The following is a 12,397-nucleotide window of genomic DNA, read 5'->3' on the forward strand; positions in this document are numbered from 1 at the left end:
GGAGCCAAACCCAATTTTTTCAGGGGCTATAACAAAAGAAATTTACATATGCTTTCTGCAAAGCATCAGTGAGATGGTGCAAATCATTTAAAACTTCAAAATTACTACAGCATTTGGACTTTTCATGGGATCATTTTGTACTTTATAACATCCTTTCCCCCACCCTTCTCTCTGCAAATAGCAGATATGTTTTTATGTTCCTGACCATTAAAAAGGGTGTACTGTTGTAAAATCTTAAATAACAACACACAGTCATAAAGTTGTTGGTTTCAAGATAACCAACCGTATTTTGTGAGCAGCACTAAGGTCACAGTATTAAAGGTAATACTCCTAAGCAGAATATTTATTAGAAATAAATTTAATATTCTTAAGATATATTATAGATGTTCAATAAATTAAAAACAGACATCAAAGGGCAAAAACTATTAGGGGCAAAAAATCAAAGCACAGCCATACAGGCTGTGTGGAAATAAAGACATTCACAGAGCATCTGTGTGCAGAGCATAGTAGATTCCACAGGCGCGTACTATTTGGAGTCCTAGTCCTGTTCTCAGAAGGGTGAGGAAATAAATCAATAAATATGTTTACCTTGATCTTTCGTTCACTCTTAGAGACCACTCAGAGCTTCTAATTTAACCAAGCCTCTTCAAACCAAACACCGACAGCTCTTCAGCATGTGGAATAACAGTTGTACAACGTACGTCAGAAGAAACCAAGGCAGATCAGCCTGCCCTGCGCTCGCCTCAGACTGGGTTGGCACTCTTCAAACCCAAGACCTTTCTTGCTGTATGCATGCCTCCCTCCTAAACAGGAGTATCAGTGAATCTGGAATTTCACATTTGGAACTTCACCCTTCGGTTCCAATCAAAAAATAAATTCCTCACATTCAAAGCAGCCTAATTACTTTTTTGCATGGAAGAGACAGCCAAATTCATTCTGACTCACAAAAGGGAAGTGTGATATATGAGAAAAGTACATGTAGGATAATGTTATGGATGGTTCTGAAAATCTAGCTGGAAACATACGTTGCTCCTAACATTGTAGCTGTTGCCAACAGTTACCACCTAATGTTGTCTGAGAGGCTGCAGAGATTTCACGTTCAAAGGAAAAGGCAAAGACTTGTATCTGCAGTTAACCACGCTGCTGTTACTGATGGCAACAGCAAATTTTTAACAACCAGAAACATACCTGGGACAGCAGTGATCGCGTTTTCATTGTGTGTGATGGATTCACTCCATACGTGTCCCCCCATTGCTTAAAAAGCAACACACCGCCCCAAAATTCTGAAAGTTGGCCAGGAAGCTTTCTGAGGTGGGAACTGCTGCAGTGAGTCCATCAAGGTGATTTGCAATTACAGGGCATTTAAGTAGTGAATTTTACTTTTCTGTTATAGCTTTTTTGTTTCTTTGTTTTTGTCCATCCAGGTTTTAAGTGGTCATTTTCTGAAATCCCTCTTGTGCTTTGTCAGAGCAGGGACCAAGAGACAGCACCTCCAGGAAGAAATCAATAGGGTTGAGGCAGTGCGGTGAGAGACTGACAACCCTTCCTTTTCCCCAGCTCTTCCTTTTCTTCCTTTTCTCAGTGCCCATACACTGCTGTTTAAATTACAAACTGTCTGACTATATTTTTGTGGGTTTTTCCCCTCAATTGCTGAAGTATAATTATAGGGGGGGAGAGAGAATTATAAATTCAACCAAGGTCATTAACGTACCAAATGCAAATTGTCTCCCATTTGTCAAAGACCCTAGGGAAGTCTAGAGATAATTGAAATGATAGATGAACAGAGGAGACTAACTGCTAATGGCCTGTATATCAATGAATCAATGTCATATTTATGAAGAGCTTTGGGAAATTATTTTAAATACTTCATCTATAGCTGAAGTTTAGCCTACTTTTTCTTTTTAATGCTGAAAAATTAATGATTAAGTTCAGTTTATAGTTACACAACTGTAAACCTGTGGTAATTTAAGCTCAGAAGCAAGATATTGAAAAACTACTTAAACTTGTGCCAGAAATGACCAAACTCCTCAATTGCTATGGATTACAGCGTAACTAAGAGCAATATACATTTCAGAGAGAAATAAATAAAGGGTCGGCCCTCACTCTCATAACATTTAAACTCATCTATTTTCCCATGCATCTCTAGCCCTCCAGAATGTGAATAGATTGGAAAAACAGGACCATACCAGTGATTCTCCTCCTTGTCTTTTTTCCACTCAAATTTTTAACCACAAACAGAAGTGCTTGGGGCACCATTTTCAGATGCATTTACGGGACACTGACCAAACAGGATCAGGGAGTGGGGAGCAGCAAACCAGAAGTATTTTCTTTTCAACCAAAGGTGAAGCGAATCTTGGAGACACCTTTGGTGTTACGGCACAGAAAGCCAGATTTCCATTTCAAAGGAGGAAATAACACAAACAAGGACATTTCTCTGCTTAGTCGTCTCCCAGTTATGAACAGTTGGGTTTTTTGTTGTTTGTTTTTTGTTTGTTTTTGTTTTCCCCCCAGTACTTTTCTGCTTTTCTTCCCATATAACATGAAGAATTTGAATGAAGAAACACCAATAGGTCACCCGCAGGCTTTTAACCAAAAAACAAACAAGCAAAATCATACACACACACACACAAAGCTTTCTTTAGCAAAAAAAAAACAAAACCCTATCGTATTAAATTTAAGTGGCAGACAGCAATATGCTGGGACAGGTAGACTCACTGCAGGATGACCTGAATGATATCCTCTGCATCCTCTGTCTGGCTGAATGAAATCACACAGAGGGATGGGGAGAAGAGGCAAGCTTTCATGAGCAGTCTGTAGGACTGGGAGAGGTTTATTTCATCTGAAAACAGTGCCACAATAACTTGGCTTGTTGAAACATGCAGCTAATCTGGAAATTACATCTGGAGTTCTTCAGAATTTGAATAATGTACACACAAGTGATTCTCCTCTTACACGAGGCTTTGGCACACGAAGCACGCAAACGAATACTGCTCTCAGCAAAACTCTGCTGTCTGGCAGTCTGAGAAAAGATAACACATGCGTTGCAGGTAAAAAGTTCACACTTAGTTTTCTGGTCATTTCAACTTAAAACCACAAGAATTTATAAAAAGAATGGAGAGGTCGTATGGAGCTGATGATAGAACGGGGAAGGATTCCAAGGGACTGGAACCGGGCTCTGCGATTACAAAACAGCACTGGGGATGCCGGAGAGCTGGACCCATAGGGTTACAACAAACCTTGAAGAAAAACTGATCAAAAATCCAAGATTCATGCGGAAAGGACCCTACAAGTCCATCAGTTGAGAACCAACACCGGTCATGCTTTTCTAATAAAGACTTCTGAATGTACACTCCAAAAGTCTCTGTAGAAACGGGTTAGCGTTACCGCGTGAAATAAAATGCACAGTACTGATTTTCTGGAAAAAAAAGAAAAATGTGGCCAGCAGGACAGAACAAGGCATGTTACAAGCTATAAGGAATTATTGTGGATAAAGTCTGATTTGGATTTTTTGGTTCATTTGGAAGGCCCAAAAGCACATACAAGGAATGTCTGCTTGACGTTGGTTTGCTTTTCTACCTGCCTTTCCCCCTGCCACCGCCCTTTTTACATTGTCATTTCTGTCAGTTTTCTTTAGCTCAAATTAACTGCTCTAAAGCCAGTAACGTAACATCTTGCCTTAGTTAAATGAATGCATTTTTCTCTTTTTACCTCTCATTGCGTATTTACCAATGGGTGAATGAGAAACGGAGCAGGAGTGGGCAGGAGGCATCCAACCCGACAGCCCCGGAGCTGCTCTGTCCTCCTGCAGCCTGCCCATACCCTGCTCATGGACAGAGGCACAGAGAAGGGACAGGAAAACATCTGCACAAAGGAGTAAAAGCTCCAAAGAAATAAAGCTGAGCTTTAGACAAACCTCTAACTTCCCAGGGAGGTGGGCACCATGTCCTTCCTTGGAGCATCCCAGTTCTGCTGCTTTCCACCCGCAGCTTCAAGGAGCCACCAAAGAAGCGACAAGCCTGGTTTTTACGATTTTCAGGGGAACAGGAACACTAACCCTCCATCGCAGTGGGCTCACGTGCTACACCATCACAAAAGCCACATGTTTCACCTCACAGGTGTACCACGAGGCTCAGTTACTTGCCCTTTGTGAAGTGCTGCCTCTGTCTGCAGCTGCTGTTGGAGCTCACGAGCAGCCAATTAATAAAACACTCAATTCTTCTTTTGCCGAAGCACATTTATTCTGCTAGATTTTAATTTTTTTAATGAGTGAGATATGACTAAGAATTTACACGAGTTAATGACACGGCACACGTTAACTGATCAGTTATTGTATATGAGGAGACATCTATTTGCAGGGAACACGATTTATTTGCAGCCTTTCAGGGACGTGATTACTCACAACGCCTGCGTTGCAGCACACTCTCCTGGTTTTATTTTTGCTGTTTTACAGCCGTGTCTCTCGCAAAGTCCTAAGTGAAAGCTGATTACCTGCCACTGACTACCCAGCGCATTCACGGAGGGAAGGTGGGAACACATCTCTCCCATGAGAAGTTTTGATTTGTGGCTGAAATTCCCCTCTTAATTGAGCCATGCTTCTTCCGCTAGGGAATTTTTGCTGAAGCCCTGGGATAAATCTGCCTCTATGTAAAGTTTTTCTCACATCACATCCTCCGCTTGCTTTCTTCTTATTTCATTAAGATTTTGAGTTATATATACAAACTGCTCATTTCAAACACTCGCTCTGGAAATACTGCAAACCCAGAAGATGTCACAGTCATTCTGCAGCTTTTCTTTTTGTAGGCGACATTCATATTGCAGAATAATTTAGACAGTAATTTAATCACAGGGTTTAGAGGTCCAGCAAATGTTACATTTACATAATGTCAGTCTTTCAGCAGATAATTTGGTCCTTTGCATGTGTTAAAAGACGACATGGCTTGTTAAGATCATGTTAGTACGTTTAACCCAACAGATGAATGGCTGGTTTGTTAATCTGCCATATATTTCTAATTTTCCTAACGATGATTAGAAAATTCTATTTAGAGTAAATTCATGAGCACTTCCATCCCATCAGAGTGACAAATCAAAAAGATTATTAAATCTCAAGGTCTAGAAATCTCCATAAAATGGTCACAAGTCCTTGGTATACAGTAAATACCAAAATGTCCCTTATATAAATATTACATTAGCTAATATTTTGCTTATCCTTGCTTAAAGTACATGTGACTGAAGATATTAAAGTGTGCCTCAAACCTTTCATATATATATATTCATAAGTATGGTTATTTCGTAGTTTGAAAATTTAATTTTTTTATATTTTTTTTCCCCTGTCAAATGCTGCTAAAGAGAATGAAATAGGATATAAGAAACACAATTTAGTTTTATTGTGGTAATGCTACTGCCCTGGACACCCAAAAGATAAAAGAAAAGCTGGTAAATCATTATTACTCAAAGAGAAATAGCATGTCTGTACAAGTGATTTGCAAAAAGTACTACCGTGTATATAAATGTAGAAGAAAATAATCTGTCAAACAGCATCTGAGAATCCTTAATGGTGACTATCTATAGCTAATAATGTATTTCTTCTTTATTTTGAAGTTGCACATTGTGTCCTTGCTACTTACATTAAATGAAATCTCTCTTTTAATTTCAACTTGTACAAGACCAGACTGTACAGCGGAACTGTTGTGTCACCCGGCCAGCCCATGCCACTGCAGGATATTCCCCGGTTTTCCACTGCCTGCCTTGTCTCCTTTTAAGCGTACTGTAGCCAACCACAGACAAAAATCAATAAGCCAAAAATTACAGCTGAAGCTGATAGCACACTTTGATCATTTACTTGTATCTGGCAGCGATTTCAGCACCCTTTAAAAATAGGGATGCGTTTACCTAAAGGACAAATTCATACGGTCGTCTATGAATGAAGAATGTAAGAGTCATCCAGAGCAAGGGGCTGAAAGAAGCTGGAGAGCAGGAGGGAAGAACAACACAAGAAGGGAGACCCTCGTTATTCTTCTTAACCCACTCACCCGACAGTTGTTACCAGTCCTACTTCTACACTGCGGAGAAACACTCACCTTCTCTCCTGGCATAAGATTTGGAAAGGCTCGCATTTCATTTCTGAAATGATTTTATTTCTGCTCATCAGACACTTAATAATAAATGGAAGTCCTGCCACTTCCCTCATATTTGTGTGCCATCCTCTCCTTACAGGATATTGGAGATACAGCTGTAATCCTTGCTGCAGGACTGATAAGAAAGAGACCTAACTCCAGTTAGGAGCTGTGATGCAGTGGACAGTATAAGGGAGGGGAAGGTACAGCTGCTTTGCAATACAAATTTGGAGAATAGTGCTGAAAAAATTTCAAATCACTAGTTTGCAATCTGTATCCCTTATAAATTATTTTTACTGAATAAAGCAACTGAACGTTTTATTTCTGTTTATAATTTGTTTTTAAAAAGAAATCCAAACAGCATTTCTGTTACGGCAAGTTTGGGCTCAAGGCTCCAGGCCAATAAGGAAACCAAGTCCCTTCAAGACATAAGCCAACTGTGTCTCAATTTAGCAAACCAAATTAGAGTTGGTTTTATTTCCAGTAATAGTTTGAAGATAAAGTTTTGTAACATAGCTAAATAACAGAGATTTAATTACCACCGAGTTTTTAAAAAAGGATTATTTGCTATTAACACTTAAACACAGAAAATTCCAAATCTAGCGTACGGATGTAGCATCTATAAGCAACTCAAAGTGCACTGATATAGTGATAATATTCTAGGCTCAAGACACTTCCTTTCCATATTGTATTGCTTGTATTATTATTATTGCTTGTATTGCAGCACTAGGCTTGGATGACCCAACATCAAATACATTTCCTTAGTTGCTAAATCCTTAGAGGGTTTACGAAAACAGGCTAACAATGAAAGGGCAGATTTCTTCAGTCAGAAGGTGCCAGCAGTTGATGTCTTTGTCAAATAGACTGCCACAGAATTGAGGACTGTGGGTCTGTACAAGGAATGCATTGGAGAAGAATATATGATGTCAAGCTCGTCCAAAAGTCAAGAGATATCTAGGTGATGTGTATCTAAACTGAGATTTTTAATGGCAAAATCCTTAAAGTTCTTTACATCAACCAAATAATTAGAGTTTAAGCGAACTCCTTCCTTGATGAAATAACATGAAGTGCCGACTATGTCACATCCTGATGTATTGCCATCTCCAACACATTTGTTGTCATTCTTCTCCTTGCAGCTCCTAACGTATACCTACTGAAACACATCTTATCTAATTGGAGTTATATGGAAAAAATGGTTTACAAGTCCAAATCCAAACCAAACCCTCCAACTTGTACAAAGAATACAAAAAGTGAAAAGCCATAGACTTTACCCCCAAAATCTTCTCATTAGCACTTCTTTAGATATGAAGAAGAACCAAGAAACCCAGCTCAGTGAGAAATGCATGTCACATATATTTATTGTTAAAGCTATTATAATCATATCAGTAGCTGCTTTAATTCTTGTATTCCATAGCCTTAACACTATAAAATCGATCACTGAAATCCTTATTCTTGTCCAGTCACTGGCAAATACATTCTTTCCCTGAAGAAAGATAAAAGTTGTGATTTTACTGGAAATGAAATACGAGCCAACTCCAAAATCTGTAATGTTTCTGAATTAACATGGCTTGGGGAATCGCTTCAAGAGTTTCAAAAACCCTTTTTTACATGGGCAGCAGCAAGTACATCCTTCACTGACAACTATCAACGAGCCTAATTCAAAATAAATTCTAAATCGGGATAAAAGCATAAAGGGAATATGCTTACAAACTAAAGAAGAGAATAAAATCTCAAAAGGTCAGACTCACTTTATGGTGAATGTATAGTGAATTGGGACACATGAAATGTTCCAATTCATTTCTTAACCCTTACAAAGCCGTAAAATAGTAGGATATGCATCTGAGGCACTACATACATATTCCCTGTTGTACACTGACTCCTCACAACCTACCACGATAGAGAGTATTTTACCAATCTCCTTTTGCAAAAGAACCTCATCGCATGCCAGGAGCGATGAACTCCTTGCTTTCTGCCACCCAACTGTTCCAGCACGTCATGGGAGCCAGCTCCAGCCTCAGCCAGTGCCAGGCCCGGGCTGGTGGCAGCGATTCACCAGTGCCAGGGCAGCGAGTGTCACCTGCCTGCCTCCCCCAGGAGCCCCCCGAGCACAAATAGCTGGTAGCTGGCATCGAAACAAACCTTGCATAATCCTTGACAGCACGGCTAATCTTCCTCTTGCTGTACAAATGACTCATGCAGTTTGAAGCGAAGCAGAGCCCTTACGATGCAGAGGTTTTTCACACACCCAGGTTACACGTTTAATTACCTATTTTCAGGAGCCTTCAAACTTGGCAGTAGAGGGAGACTGCGAGATGGCCAAAATAACTGGCGAGCACAAAGGCTAGACGGTAGAGTAGTGCCAGAAGCCTCCGGAGAGACCACACAGATGTTTCCTGACACTGAGCATAAACTATCTGCAACCCCAGCTAGTAAACAATAAACTAATTGGTACAAGTCCCCACCCCGTGGAAAAGGGGAATGCTTTGGTGACCGCATGTGCAAAGCATCTCACCTGCTCCCACCGCCACGCACGAGGCACGCGAGCCTCTGGGCCGGCGTCATGGGGAAGTCTGGAAGATGTCAGCCTCAAATGGGCAAGAAGACAAACAAGGTCTGTGATTTAATTAGGCCACAACTTTATTAACCTATTTCTTCAGGGAACCACCAGTGATAACTCACACAATGTAAGCCATGATTCATTTTTTAATCATTTCTGTCTGGCGTAGAGCTGTGTCAATGCTTCTCTCCCTCCTCCTCTACATAGAGAAACTCCTCAGAGTAATACCAAAGGGCTCTAGGTGTGGGAGTGCCTTTACTGATATCAGTCCCATGCTGTACCCCACTTTTTTTTTATTTTTATTCCTTTCCTTTAAGGACAACCTCGATTCCCCAGGGCAGAAGTACTTGCACACTCAACATGTGGATACGACATTTTTGTTCACCTCCTTCTGGATCCCAGATGAGCATGGAGATAATTAACAGTTCCCTCTGCAGAATTTTCCACTGGGAAGGTAGGCATTATTACCTTAAAATTCACACGGAGTACAACATTTTCACTGGGCAATTACCCATTCACATCACCCCCGCCGCCTTCTGGCCTCGTCACCACCTGGAGGGCTGGTCGGGTAAATCCCAATAAATCCACCACATGCAGTTCCCTTGTCAAATCCCCCAAGAATTTTGTTTATGTGGTGAATAAACACTTCACAGGGCTCTCCCTGGTGGGGATTAGCCTAGCCAGCCTTGTGTTGGCCAGCCAAAAACTATTTTGCCTTTGAGGTATAGCTGTGCATTTCCTGGGGAATTGCCTGTCCACTCAAAGGCTCGGCACACAGTAGATCCAAACATTTGCTCTCATCGTCGTAATTTTTTATAGAGGGCTACAGCCCCAGACACATGCAGATAAAGACATGACAAACAACTTTTATGGCATGTGCAACTTTTGGGCCAAATGCTCTGCAGGCAGAACTCCAAAGACTTCAGAGTTACGCCACAAGAGGATATGTTAATTGTCTGGCCAAGAGCATTAAAAAGAAAAAAAAAAGTTATTGTTGTTGGAAAGCAAATGACAAGCAATTCATTACCACACTGTAATTCAGTGCAATTTATTGGTTGATTTGCTGTGAGGGATTTTAGCTACATACTAATACACATACTATAAAAAGAATGCAAATTCAGTAATGCAAGTCTAAATGAATGAGAAGTAACATTTTCTCACAGTTTGCAAGAAATTAACCTTTAACGTCTTTCCTATGCTTTGGGAACAGCACTTGGCCAAAAGCTCTTACAGTAATAAAGCAGTGACCCACAGCAAAGAATAAATGTCAGAGTGAAATGATAACAGCAAGCCTATTTGCCAGAAAGTGGTAATTTATAAGATTTTAATTCGAGATCATCATGGGGGGTCAGCCTTATCAAATAATTCAAAATGTAGGTCACAATTATAGCCTTTCAAGTGTGGTTTTGCTCTGAAATGTGACTGTAAAAATAGCATGTTTATTATTTCTAAATTATTTCTTTATCAGATATATCGAGTTTACAAGTTAAATGGTAATGGGACAGGTTTGCTTTTGGCTTTCTCCAATTTTTACACTTGTGCAGCTCACTGATTTCAGCACTTATTTGCGATATACACTACACTAAAAGGAAAATCAGCCCCCCTACTTCTCACCTTCCCATTTCAAGTTTTGCAGAGCCAAATGACATCCTTGTTCCCTGCATCACCAAAAGCTTTCAACAAATTTGCAAGTTTCCAAGCTCACTGGAATTTCAACCAACAATTCCCTCACTAACAGGGATAACAAAATGCCACCCACCTCTCACTTGAGGCAAATTCCTTGGCGGTGTCACCGTGGCTCCATCAACGTACCAGTGCTGATGTACACCTTTCTCTAAAGCTCTGCCTCTTGGCTTTTTGGGCTGTTCAAGGCTAAGAGCAGGAGAAGAGGTTTTTAAATTGCCCTGCCCAAGTCAGTATCTCTGAAAAGCCTATACCTGCCTGCAGCAGATCACTCAGAGTGGCTGCAGTCCAACATTTATTTCAAAGTGTACTTCAAATAACGCAGTCAAGGAAGAAGGCAGAGCTACTAAACCTATCTCCTAGCTTATCTCACAGCAGGACACGCCGGTGAGCTCCCAGCTCCAGGTGGGAGGCTGACCCACGGTGCAATTGCTCATTGCTCCCAGCTGCTCGGCTGTTTTCAGAGATGCGTTTGGGCCAGCTCTCAGCTGATTTCCAGAGAAACAAAATTAATTCTGATGGAGTAACAAAGTGAAACAAAAGAGGGGTGAATGAGGCCCACCAGCTCCAGACAAGTGTGTTCCACCTGTGCCCATGCAGAGGCACAGGGACAGGGATGTTGTTTGTGTGCAGCAGGGACTGTGCCTGTTGGTAGGACACACGTGGCAGTATTGCTGCTGCCACGAAGCAAGTCCTGTCCATCTTGCTGTGTCCTGAGATCTTCTATCTACCTTGGTTTCTTTTTCCTTTAAACTACAATGAAAGAGCCTGCAAAAGCCCTTATTCCTCTCTCTGGTGAAACCAGCAGTAAGCAATAAAGCCATTCAGAACAACGGGCTGCTTCTCTCCATTGCACAACTTAGAGTTTGAATAAATCAGGCTTGAACACAATGCAAGTGAGATGATACAACACATCACCAGAGTTTCCTTTCAAAATAGGGTCGTATTCTGATGTTCTCACATCTTTTCAATTTTATTTAATAATTCCATTCAATAATTATAAACATTTCATCAGCAATTCCATCTTCTGACATTCGTCTTCTGCCAGGACTTTCTGTAAACTAGTTTATGAACGTATAAAACTTCATATTGACATGCAAATAGATGACCAAACCAGATTGCAGTCTGTATTTGTCTGGCCTAGAAATTGCCTTGGACTAAGAAAAACACCCAAGCACAGATTTCACAGGGTTCCTGAACTTTACTGCTCCAAAACCACTTCAAAATACTTTGCAATTGATCTCATCTTGTCCAAGAAAATTCCCAAGAGAGGGAACAACAGGGCAGTTACACAGACTGGAGAGCTGGTGGCGTTGTCTGGTGGTGACAACTGAACAGAAGAGAGCATCACGTTAAATACAACACCTCTCATTACAAAGGGGGGAGTGCAAGGAAATTATTTGTTACAGCCAATTTGTTGCTTAATGGCTTGAAGCAATACCACGGGCTGTTAGAGCTGATAAGACGGTCCTTAACTGTAGTAACAATCTATACACCGGGATTAATGCTATCATAAAGTTCAAGCAATGATTTATAACTCCAAATATTGGCAGAACCAGCCATTTTTCTGTCTCTCAGAAGGCAGAATATCCTACAGTAAGTAAACCATCATTCAAAAGCAAGGAAAAAAAAATAATCATGCCCTCCAAATGAATAGGTTTCACATATTATAGTATGAGTACTTGAAAATATATAATTATATGTCAGGAAGCAGAACAAGAAGCAATGCACTGCAAACACCTTCCTGCTCTCTTCTCCCAGGTTGAGTCAGAGTTCAGGTGGCATTGTAAGGCGGCTGCAGATGGCTGAGCAGACACAGAGGAATAAGCCTGCTTTTAGGAGGCAAACGCCTGGCACTACGTGCTCGGCCACAAACGCACATGAAATGATTGGAGGTCTTCTAGAGGAAGCTGATATTTTGTCTAATAACCTACCAACAAAAATGGTGTGAAATATACAGCCTCTTTAACGGCGCCTATCTCTTCAAAGTGTCAGTGGACAGCAGTCCAAATACCTGGAGACACAAAATACAAAAGCCTGAAGA

The 12,397-nt window shown here is 40.8% G+C and overlaps 1 protein-coding gene across 8 annotated transcripts in view; it reads right to left on the reverse strand.

Annotated features, from left to right (window-relative positions):
* LOC121074688 (multiple epidermal growth factor-like domains protein 6) overlaps positions 1-12,397 on the reverse strand; it is a 194,819-nt gene that overhangs the window by 98,923 nt on the left and 83,499 nt on the right. Inside the window, exon 1 of one of the 8 annotated variants that reach the window (XM_040567081.1) lies at positions 10,430-10,704. The exons of the other annotated variants lie outside the window; for them this stretch is intronic. The gene's annotated coding sequence lies outside the window, so the exon portion shown is untranslated. Of the gene's footprint in view, positions 1-10,429; positions 10,705-12,397 lie in introns of those variants that run through there. 8 annotated transcript variants of the gene reach the window in all.

Source organism: Cygnus olor, chromosome 9 (genome assembly GCF_009769625.2).
Source record: "Cygnus olor isolate bCygOlo1 chromosome 9, bCygOlo1.pri.v2, whole genome shotgun sequence".
Classification (NCBI taxonomy): domain Eukaryota; kingdom Metazoa; phylum Chordata; class Aves; order Anseriformes; family Anatidae; genus Cygnus; species Cygnus olor.